Genomic DNA, 12,680 nt, shown 5'->3' with positions numbered 1-12,680 from the left:
TTTTGTTCATTGAGTTGATGAAATTTGGGTCTCTCATTAAAGTTCTAATTTGCGGTCCATCAAATACACCGGCTTTAATTTTTTCATAACTAAGTCATGGAAATGTTTCACATATGTATTGGAAACATCACATTTTAAACTAAAGCTTTAACATACTGCTTCATAAGACCTAGTTTGATGTGTAGAGGTGGACAAATTATTTTTTCTCTGTCGATTAAAGATTGATTTGTAACATTCTGTTCTCCAACATTTAAGGATATTCTAAGAGGCCAATGTTTACGACTCCAGTGTTGGTTTCTAACTCGACTATCCCAGAAGCATAGAAAACATGGAAACATTCTATATCCTCTTTGAAAGCCAAGTAAAAAGTTCACCATTTTAAGATCCACACAGATGATCCAGTAATGGTCTGTATATTTTAATAACTTCAGAACGTTTTTAATGTCCTCATATGTTTCCTTTAAGTGGACTGAATAGCCAATAGGAATTCAGCCATATGCATTCCCATTGTGTAGTAAGACACACTTGAGACTTCTGCTTGAACTGTCGATAAATAAACGCCACTCATTTGGATGATATTGTACAACACTCATTTCATTTAGTAAACCTGACACATTGTTACAGTAAACCAACCCGTACTTGTGTTTGAAATATTGTACAAGATTACTTTCCCTGCTACGATAAAATGTTATCTTCATATCTTGCTCCAGTAAGTTTTTTCATTTAATCTTGAAGCTAACAATTCCGATGATTCCTTTGATAGGCCCAAATCTCTTACTAAGTCATTCAATTCTGCTTGAGTAAAACGTTGTGGTCCAGAAATAGAAATTAAATTTTCATTGCCTAAATCAACATCCAGGTCTTGCTCCTCAAGAACATCTGGCATATACTGATTATGCTCGTTCTCAAGTAAAGGAAGTCCTTTATAAATTGGCATGGCTATTTCATTGGAATGAGCAACTCGCTGAATTGCTGAGTTGAGATTATTTGGATACACAATTTTTTTCTTATTCTTCTTATTATAATCAGATCTCTGAACTAAACAAAAATAGCAATCATCTACGTGATTTTTCGATTCACTCCAAATCATAGGAATGCCAAAAGCTAATTTTTGGTGTTTTCTCTTGCTCCACTGTTGTAAATTTTCTACACATGATTTACACTATTTGGAGCCCATTAATTGTCCTGACCTGCAAGTTTTACATTAAACTATGCAAAGTACAGTTCCTTAATGAAATCAGTGATATTTGTCCTTTGACTGGGAACAGTAAAGCTGCCACAAATGTAGCAGAAGAAATCTACACTATTGACACATTTTCGAGTAGACATGATGTATTTTCTTCACTGCCGACACATGCAATTAACAAAACAAAAACAAAACGGAGACTTTATTGAAACGTTATAAGTGCTCATCATACTTTCACGATCGATTAACGATTGACTGATTTCGATCGTTCTTTGTCCGCATATAGCATTCATTTGTTTTAGGAAGTTGTCATCACCTACTTTTTCATCACCTAAATGTATTAGGTCAGTTATCGGCCTCTCTCGCATTTAAAGCGCCAGCACGTGCCATTGCAGGTTCTCACATATTTATTCGTTTACTAACAAGCGAGAGAGCGGTGAATTCTGATCTGTGCACCATTTTGAATAATAGACTATATCTTCGGGAATTTTTTCGAATTTCTTGATAAACAAGTTAGGAACAGATTTTTAAAAGTACATACTTTCAGAAAATAGTATTCAAAAATCGATTTTTTTGATCCTCTAAATAGTACTGCCTCCTTAAAACTATCAAAAACTTACAAATACAAATTAGCAAAAAGAAAATGCTATAGAAGAAAAACATGACATGATAGAGAAAAATGGGTTTGATATTTGAAATTAGCCCACCAAAATTAGTAAAAAACAAGTGTCGGATCATAATCAGGAGAAAAAATGTTTTTTTGTTTGGCAGTGTAATTTAAGTAACAATATGTGGATTATCAGTTATGACCAAATTTAATAAACTAATTAATGCTGAATAGCAGTGTTGTTTCATATGTTGCAAAATATAAGGATAGACTCAGGATATACAGATTGTATAGTTTGGCAGATAGAACACAAGGGGGAATATGATCAAAATATTTAAACTGATCGGTTATAATTATGTTAACAAAGGAGATTTTTCATATGATAAAATGATATACACTGTGCGGTTACAGATGTACTTTAAGTCAACAATGAATAAAAAATCAATGTAACAATTCTGCAGAATCCAAACAGGAAAATGATAATGAGGGTCGAGTTATTATGGAAGTGTTACAGGTAATGATCTGAATCAATTATTATCCTCTTGTAACAAAATAAGAAACGTTGTATAATTAAATTTTTATTAACTTACCATCCAAAATGGATAGATATTTAGAAAAGTATATTATAAAAAAGTGGCAAAACGTAGATTTTATAAATTATAATTTTTAAAGAAAAATTATAATTTTTCTTTAAAATGTGAGTGGATTATTATGTTTGTTAAAATGGCTAAAGAATTTTTGCGTTGCAACTGTTGGGTATAAGTGTAGAAAGCTTTATTTGAATTACATTCAATTCTTTAATCTTTGAATTAGATCATATTCCCCCTTTAATCCCCTTTAAAAGATTCTTTAATCTTTGAATTAGATTCAAATAATAATTGCTGAAAAGGTGACTTTAATTTATTATCTTCAGCCATTTTAACAAACAATAATCTACTCACATTTTAAAGAAAAATTATAATTATTGCAAGAAAATAAGCACAACAATTAAACTCCAACTTTAGCTAATAAATTATTTGCTCCACTATTCCTAACAATTTATTTAATTTGTTTAGACATAGACACTTTGAATGTGGAACAAATTTTTCTTATTTCTGCATCTGAACTTAATAATTTTATAATGAATTCTATTAAGCTGTAATTTGTATCACAGTTTAATTTATGTATCTTTTCACTTCTTCTTTTGCAGCTTCTCCCACTTATGTGGGATCACTGTTTATAATAAGTCTCCTCCACACCTTCCTGTCTTGGGCTGTCACCACATCCATGTTCTTTATCCTCAGGTCCTCTTCTATCAGTTCCCTCCATCTTTTCTTTGGAGTGGCCCACGCTTCAACCTTCCTTGCACATCCATCTGCATGACACTTCTTCCCACATATTCGTTCTCAATCCTCATCACATGACCAAACCATCTCAACCTTGCCTCCTGTATTTTTGCTCCTAAGTTAATAACTTTCACTGTTCCCCTGACATAGTCATTTCTCAGACAAACCTTTCTGGTTACACTGCACATCCACTTAAGCATTCTCATCTCTGCTACTTCCATCCTGCTAATGCTATTTTTCCTCAGGGCCACAGTTTCTATAGCATATGTCATAGCTGGCTTCACTAATGTCCTATAGATTTTGCCTTTCAGATTGATCGGCACCCTCTTATCACATAACACTTCAGCCATATCCCTCCAGTTCCTCCAACCTTCTTGTATCCTGCATCCCACTTCCTTCTCAGCTCCTCCATCTTCTTCGACTGTTGAACCTAAGTATCTAAAGTTTCTCACCTTCCTGATGACATTTCCTTCCAGCTTTAGATCTGTCTCCTATCCACCGCCCACTGTGCAACATATATACTCTGTCTTACTTCTGCTCAGTCTCATACCTCTCTCTACCAGTACTATTCTCCATTTTTCCTGTTTAGTTCCTGCTTCTTCTCTTGAATCTGCACACAGCAAGATGTCATCTGCATACAACATACATTGTCCATGGCACATCTTCTCTCACCTACTCTGTTACCACCGCCATCACAATATTAAACAGAAACGGACTTAATGCTGACCCTTGATGCAAGCCAACTGTAACTTGAAAACTTTCTGTCTGTCCCAGACAGGTCCGAACACTTGTCTTCACATTTCTGTACATTTCCCGCAACAACCTGACATATTTCTCCAGCACTTTCTTCTGAGACACCTCCAGACTTCTTGCCTTGGAACTCTATTGTATGCTTTCTCCAGATCAATAAATGCCAGATGTAGCTTCCTTTGTTTCTCTCGATACTTTTCCATCATCTACTGTAACCCAAAGATAGCATCTGTTGTTGATCTACCAGGCATGAAGCCAAATTGCTCCTTTGCAATCTCCACCTCCTCCCTCAATCTACCATCAAGAACCCTTTCTAAGATCTTCATTGTGTGGGATCTCCTTTACCCTTGTAGATTTTTACAGTCTTGTGCATCCCCTTTACCCCTTGTAGATGGGAACAAGAGTATTCTCCCTCCATTCCTCAGGTGTATTTTCCTGTTGGCAAACTTTCATGAACAGGTCCCACAGCAGGTCAATTCCCTCTTCCCCCAGTGCTTTCCATGTCTCCACTGCAATTCTGTTGGGGCCCACCGATTTTTCATTCCTCATCCTCTTCATGGCCTCCGTCACCTCCACTCTAATGATGTTCTGCACCATCCCCTCAGAAGGCTGTCCATCTCCTCTGTGAGTCCTTGCATTTTCCTCATTCAAAAGTCCATCAAAGTATATTTTCCATCTATTCCTTATGTCCACATCCCTCCATAATACTCTTCCTTCAGCATCTTTGATCTGCCACACATGTAAGATGTCTTTTGCTTCTTTATTTCTACATTTCACTAGTTGGTAAATTTTTCTCTGTTCCTTCTTTGTTTCTAATTGATCATACAGATCTTGATATGCCATGGCCTTTGCCTGTGCCACTTCACTCCTACCTTGATTTCAGAGCTCAGGATTACTTTTGAATTATGTTTCCATCAATCTTGTACACTTTCCAATCCATCCGGAATCCTCTCTAACACCCTCTTCCTAAAACGATTCCTCACTCTCTCTTTTAAGCGAAACCACTTAATTGTCTTCATCCCATGGCATCCAGAGGTTCTTTTCGTCGATCTTATTTTAAAGTCTGCGCACAGCAGTTGGTGTTGAAGTGTTACTTGATGTGTTGGAATTACTTTACAATTTGTCACAACCTTAAGATGCTTTCTTGTCAAAATGTAGTCAATTTGTGAACTGTTGTTACCACTCCTAAATGTTATCAAATGTTCTTCCCTCTTGTAGAAAAACGAGTTCACAATTGCCAGATCAAACGCTACTGCAAAGTCTACAACCATCTCTCCTTCCTGGTTCATCATTCCCACTCTGTGGCCACCATGCACCCTTTCACAGTCTTTATTCTGTCTCCCTATGTGTCCGTTCAAGTCTCCTCCAACAAACACCATCTCATTTTCTTCCAATTCCCTCATTTCTTCATCTAGCATGTTCCAGAACTCAACTTTCTCCTCTGCTGTACAATCAACTTGCAGGGCATATACACATAATACGACCACCTGCTCTTCTCCAAGACCCAGTTTCATTCGCATGATCTTGTTGTTCCTTCTACCCACTTCCAGTACCTCACCCTTCATTCTGCCACATACCACAATTCCTACACCATTTCTTCCCTCATTATTCTCTCCAGAGTAGAACAATTTATAACCCTCTCCCAGTTCCTTTGCCTTCCCCCCCCTTCCACCTTGTCTCTTGCACACATAAAATGTCCAACTTCCTCTTCCTCATGATTTCTGCCACCTCTCTTCCCCTTCCAGTCATGCTTCCAACATTCAGTGTTCCCACTCGCAACATCCTCTCCACCTTCTGGGCTCACTTCTTTAACCACACCCGCCCTTGATGCGGTAGCCCTCATCCACTTCTCGCAGCTGTAGGGCGATGTGTCTGCATGTCGCTTATTGGGTATCATTTTCTCTTTGACTCATATCATAGTTTGAGCTGTCATTGAAGTTTTCCGACCAGATGCCCTTCCTGACATCAACCCTCGCATTTATCCGGGGTTGGGACCCACACCTATTGAGGCTATCTTGTCTCCTTCAGTGGCTGCATAAGACGAAATGATTAGCAACATAGGAAATACTCACCGCTAGTCCTCGAATACTCTAATAGCATCAGGGGGAAGGAGCAAGGAGAGGAGAAAAGAGGAGGGACCAGTCTACAGAATAATATAACAGATATATATATATATATTACATGAAGTAAGGCATGGTCCAGCATCTGGTACCACGGGTTTGCCATGCCCGTACTCACTAAAGTGAGCCCTTGAAGATTTTTGTATCTTTTCACTATGGTCCACAAATTTTCTATTCAACTAATGTCAGGAGAGTTATCTGGCACAGCATTTGGATGCCATTTTTGAGGAGCTCACTTGTTTAAGTGTTGTATGGAGGAAGATCCTGTTGGAAGATGAGTTCTTTGTCTTTCTTGGTCTGTGGAACACTTTCTACAAATATCCAATATTTGTAGCCACAGGTGAACTTGGACTGTGATGTGTTTCGCAGCTTCTTGAAGGTGGGCATAAAAACTTATCAGCTGCTGATTTAGGGTTCTCACACTCCTTGGAAAAAGACATAGCTCTCATCTGAGAATATAATCCAATGCAGCCACTTTTTCTGCATTGCCTACATTAACAGTTGTCTTTGTTTTGGCTTTTCCTAATTAATGAATGATCTCGAGTAAGCATAGCTTTATTTTTGGCTCATATTATCCCTTTATGATTTCGTAAGGGGGGAATACAGTACCATGGAGAAAACAACATCTTAAATATATATTGTACTTTAGACAAACACAGATTTTAGAACAAGTAGTAGATGTGTTTGAAATTGGGTCCACGCATTGGTTCTGTAGTGTTACAGAGCATGTGAATGATATCATGTGTACATCATTTACATCTAAAAATGGAAGAGAACATCAACAAATTTCTGCAAACTATTTCCAAAATATGACATTGCATGATTCTAATGGGGTATAAAAAGTGATTTATAGTGTTAAGCATGTCGGCAATTAATGAGAGATATAACTGTTCCTTCCCAAATTGAAATATCCAGCATTAAATCCAAAATATCTATCTCTAATCAAAAACAAAATTTAGATTCTGTCAGTAGGATAACAGTGTCAATTACTTGTGTTTCATAAGAGCTTACTTTATTCAGAATAACTGAATACAGTTATTCATCATCATCATCATGCATATCAAGGATATAGGCCTAACATGGCCCATTTCAGCCTTAGAAGTCATCGTTTAAGAGGATGTCCTGGTTTTTCCTAATTGCTTGTATTTTAGGGCTCCGTGTTGTAATCTTTCTGTTTTCATTCTTTGAACATGTTCCATCCATTTATGTTTATGTTTTTTAATTTTTTCTATTACGGGTTCTTGCTTTAATTCTTTCATAATTTCTTCGTTTCTTTTGTGATCAAATAGGGTATACTTTGCAGTTTTTCTCATAAACTTCATTTCTGCTGTGGTTAATCTTTGTTTGTCTTTTTGTTTTATTGTCCAGATTTCGCTTCCATACATTAAGACTGGTAGGGCTAATGTATTGTATACTTTTAGACTGGTTTGCTTTTGAACTAGGTTTGGTTTAAATATAGAGTTAATTTCACCTGTTATTTTTAAATATTTTGCAATTTTTACATTTATATCTTTTTCATTTTCATATGTGATCGTACATCCTAGGTAGTTAAATGAATTTGCCTGTTCTGAATACATTATTATGAGAGAATAACCTTATGATCAACATGGAATTAACAATCAAAATCACAACGCTCACAGTGTTCCAAGGGAGATAGCACAGTGTTCCACTTGCATGCCATCTTTCAGAGAATGAGCATGTCAGTGTTCTATTTTGCACCTGGCTGTCACTTGATCATCCACATTATGTTTACGGCATGATTCATGTTTGTATATTATTATTCATTACTTCCACATTCTCAAAAACACTTTTCTGTCTTTCCTTACATCATTTTCCAATAAAAGGCATTATTTATGTAAATCCCATTCTCTGCTTATTTAAAGGTATATCAATCTGCGATACATTGGTTTTACTGCATTTTGTGGGAGAGTTTTTAATTTGATGTCCATAGAGACTCAAGAATGATACTTTTCATATGAACTATATAAATCATGTGAAAAGTATGAAACATTTTTAAGTTAGTTTACTCTTCTGCAAAGCGAGGTGCATGAAATAGATGGAATATATATGGTAAATGGTAATAATCAGATTAATAACTGACAGATTGACTTGTGTATGTGATATCCTTTCTAGTAATCATTCCTCTATTGACAATTCAGTGACATTTTACTATATAAATAGATACTACTTCCCAAGTCTATGTATCTATTTATTCTGTTGTGAAATATACATGTTATGAGCATTTTCTGCATTATTTCTACTAAAACACACCACACTAAAGTATAAATCAAACTCATACATAATTTCTGTTTTAACATTTATAGCATATTGCTGTGGGCATTGACCTATGGCAGTAACTTCCAATTGAGGATAGACATGCAGGATCCTGATCTTCCAGGTGATTGAAAAATTTAATTTAAAAATATTCACTTATGTTTTTGTCATGTTATTATTGACATCCTCCAAGAACTCACCTCAGCATCGTACTGTGCATAATACAGTAACCTATATTATTACTACATAATCTACTGCTACACAGTGCCATCTAATTTCTGATAATAGTATATTTTGAATTCTACTGCCTGATTTGTCTGTATCTGGACTGACTTTCTTGGAGAAAAATAACCATTTAAATTGTGTGTGAAAAGTTAATTCACCAGAAAAAAGCTTACATAAGAGTTTCATTGCAGGCCTGGTTAGCCGAGTGGTTAGCGAATCCGCTCTCCAGTCAAAAGTCCCCAGGTTCGAATCATGCCATGGGTATGGATGTTTGTAATTGTCTGTGGAAATACCAGTGGTCGTCGGCAGTAGATGATGTAGTCGCAGTCAGTTAGGTGATTGAATGGTGGAGACAGATTTGAAGAGCAGGTGTGTCCTCCCTTGATTAGTCCTTTGACTCCCTTTAGGTGTGAAATAATAATAATAATAATAGTATATTCGTGACTAGGAGGCTTTATATGGGATTTTTCTATTGAAGGTGAGATAGCTGACCTTTTATGGGAGTAACAGGCTTTTTGCACATGGAAAGTGGAGTTTTTTCAGCCCACTTGCAGTCAAATTGATAATATGAGAACCCTTGCAGTTTAATGACAAAACATACTGTTCTTAGTGCTGGTGATAGCTGGTAATTCCACTGTGTAGTCAGAGAATTAATTAGCAGGGGATATGGTAATAATAATAACATCGTGGCCATAAGTCCCATTTGGATAGTCTGGCACAATCGTATGAAACCACCATAAAGTTATTGGTTATAATGTAGTTTTCTTTATTAATTGCTTGTGTTCTGGAGAGTTTACCTATTCTGTGGGGTGAAGAAAAAACCAGTTTCCAGAACAAAAGCCCCTACTTCTATATGAGACTGGCTAACTCATCTTAAGCAAAATACAGATGAAGGTCTCTTGACTCATGAATGTGAAATGAAATTAGGACTTTCAGACTAAACAGCTTCCTTTATACTGACTGAGTTATTCAGGCTTTTTAGGGAATAAATTTAAATGTGTGTAGTGCAGTTAAATAAGTAAGTTGATAGGTGGACTTACATTGGGCAATGCAGATCCATTTACTTGATCATATTTGCCATAATTTATGTCTGATTTTTGTAAATATTGACAATGTGCATGAAACCACATGCTCAGACAAAAGTTGAATATTTAGAGACCACCAGTGTTTTTGCACCTTTTCTAAGTACAAGCCCTAATGCTACTGAAATGAAAGTTAACCTTTATGAAGTTTTAAATGAAACTTGAACATGTTGTTAAATATGTTTACAATTTCTTGTTTACACAAAAGGTTGTATTTAATATCTTTATATTACATAAAATTTAACTAGTTTTTCTCTGGGAGGTTGCTCTGATATTTATCCTTGTACCATTTCATCATATACCATGAATTACATTATTTGTGATTGCATTGGTGCAAGTGAGATATCTGATTTTTTCACTAAAATGCCTAATATTCCATTCTGTGATCTAAATACTTATTCTGATTAACCTCCCAACCGGCTGGTGTGGATAATATAGTCAGCTCTCCCTAGCTTTTTTTCATGGATCAAAACTTCGTCAGCATTCTACCTTTTATCATGCCATTACATTCCTCTGACATTAATCTCGTTACGGCTATTCTATATCCATTACAGCTATTCTATAGATCAATCTGCAGATATTTCAGGTAATTTATTTCATAAATCGTTCGCAAGACAGCTGTTACAAATGTAAATCACTTGGGGAACATACCCATTTATTTTAGTATAAAATAGTAGCAAAGGTTCAGTTACTTTAGATATGTAATCTAAAAGAAAATGTTATGTCTGCTGAGATTAGAATCTTATGTGAATAATTTTTCTTACATGATTTCTCTATTTGTTATAATGTAACCAATTTCCAGATTTTGTTCCTCATGCAGACTCCATGTTATATGCAGTGATTTCTTCTTTGTACTACAAGAAAAAAAATCAGATAACAGAAGAAAAATATGTAGTATTTTCTTTTCCACTGGCTGAATATACAATGTTCTTTCTTTGTGTTTTGAAGAGAAAGTGCAAGTGACATTTTTCTTACTATTTTTGCCATTATAACATCTCATGTAATTACAAAAGTGACATTTTACCATTTTTCTCCCACACAAGAAACAGAAATAAGGTAGTAATAATATTGTTGATTATGTCAAACTTCATTGTAGCAGAAATTTTTATTACAAAACTTTGTAATATATATCTCTGAAACAAGAAATTTGGAACCCATATCACATCAGTGTTTAGTGTTGGCAAGGTGAAAATGTTCCCGTTATTATTTATATATTTCATTTTTTAACTAGGGGAGCTATGCCCAACCCCCCATGTTCCAGTCTGGTAAGCCAGTTCTCCTTCAACTCGAAAGGGGGGTTTTTCCCCTGAATTCTGATGACTCGAATTTTGAAGACTTGACATTCAGGGTAGCACCCGAGTTTCAAAACGTTTTGAAAAACATGACATAAAAGGCTTATCTTTTATATATATATAGGGTAGATTTTATTTCATTATTTTTTATTGTTTTGGTGAAATACTTTACCTCTTATATTTTATTCCTTCTAAAATATCATTCTGTGTCATAAAAAGAAATTAAAAATTCACCTTCAAGATGAAAAGGAAACAGTTCATTCAGGTATCCCTCTATGAATATTTGTAGTCCTGAAATGGCCTGTTTTGATGGCCTTGAAAACAAACATTTTTTATTTCTTACTATTCAGAATTTAAAATTCTTGAACAGTGTGGAACACCTTGAAGGAAGGGTAAATGCACAAAGCAGTTTTACACTCAGGGCACCAGATTTTTGTTTCCTTTCTGATATTTTTTTATTACATACATAACATTTGCGTGCAGTGTTTTTTATTAGCCGTTGGTGGTAGATTTTCGGGAAAATGGTTGGAGTTAGCAGCGTCAGCCTCAGATGTCTGGCAGGATTTCCTGTTTTTCTGCTTGCTGAAGAAGGTGCATGTGCATTCAGCAATGCTTTCGCAATTTCTATTCTGTATTCTAGATATGTTATGGTACAAACAAACATTTTTTCTTGTGCAGGAGGAAACTGTTCCAAATAATAAAATTTAATACATGTTCAAACACTTTTTTGTAATATTTTGTATGCTTTTTCCTCATTACAGAGTAGAATGATAGGTGCTGATCGAACCTCTCGACTCCTCCCATAGTGTCGTTGTATGTACACACAGCAATTGGTTTTTCTTTCTTTAAACCATGCTTCTCCATGGATTCCGTTGATGGATTGTGCAGGGAAGACAGCAGAAAAACATCTTTTTTGTCTCTCCAACGTAGTGCAAAGACTTTCCCTCGCTGATAAGCTCGGAGTTGCCCCTTCGATTAGCTTTCCTGAAGCCAGATCTGGAGGCATATCTTGCCTTTTTGAATTTACAGTGTATGTGCCATAACTATCTGTACAATGCTGTAAAAGCAAATCAGCGGTTCAGTATACATATAGTAATTATCCATTGTAATGCAGTAACCCTTCCCCAGTAAAGGGACTCTCAATATCAGATAATATACATAAATAATATGTATATTGCCTGATTTATAATTTGTTAATTTATAATAATCACCACATAGTTTCAGTATCGAAAAATTAAAGTTATGTGGAACAATTACTAGAGAAAAATAACGAATTAAATAAAAACTGTATGTTTCATAACAGTTTTTGGGGGTGTCATAGTCATGCCACATAGGGGAGGGGTTAAACTATCAGAGGCAAAGTAAAGTTCAATTCTATTGTGAAAGGAACTGAAATTTTGATATACATATTTTGAATGATAAAAATAAGCAAATCTATCGCTTACTTTAAAAATTGGAGAATAAAATATCTGAATTATGCAGAAAATATAAATTTAAATCATAACTGTTAATTTCATTTTGTAATCACCAATTATACAAGGAAACCAAGAAAGTGAAAGTAGAGATTACTATACAACATGAAGAAAAAATTTAGTAATATGATTAAAGAATTTCATGTTATTCTCTATAAAGCAAAGTTGCTCAAGTACGTCCTAAAGGAAATCTGTGAAGTATTATTCGATTTTCGAAGGTTTTGTACAAAAATAAAAATAATATAAACTGGAATGTCAGCAGCTGGTTTTCTTTTTATTAAAAGAATATTTCAAATAATTATTGTGAATTAATTTCTTCGAGAACAAAGAAAAATCTTGTTTAGTAA

General features: G+C 35.2%; 1 long non-coding RNA gene across 1 annotated transcript in view; it reads left to right on the top strand.

The window, feature by feature from the left end:
• The window catches only part of LOC150103666 (uncharacterized), an 84,069-nt gene extending 71,647 nt beyond the window's left edge, over positions 1–12,422 (top strand). The window contains exon 4 of the long non-coding RNA XR_016548712.1: positions 11,623–12,422. This is a non-coding gene — a long non-coding RNA (uncharacterized LOC150103666). The remainder of the gene's footprint in view (positions 1–11,622) is intronic.
• The last annotated feature ends 258 nt before the right edge of the window (positions 12,423–12,680 follow it).

This window comes from Typopeltis vanoorti, chromosome 8 (genome assembly GCF_054136105.1).
Source record: "Typopeltis vanoorti isolate ZY-2024b chromosome 8, IOZ_Tvanoo_1.0, whole genome shotgun sequence".
Lineage (NCBI taxonomy): Eukaryota > Metazoa > Arthropoda > Arachnida > Uropygi > Thelyphonidae > Typopeltis > Typopeltis vanoorti.
Note: the sequence above shows the minus strand (reverse complement) of the source record. Positions and strands in the feature narration are given on the sequence as shown.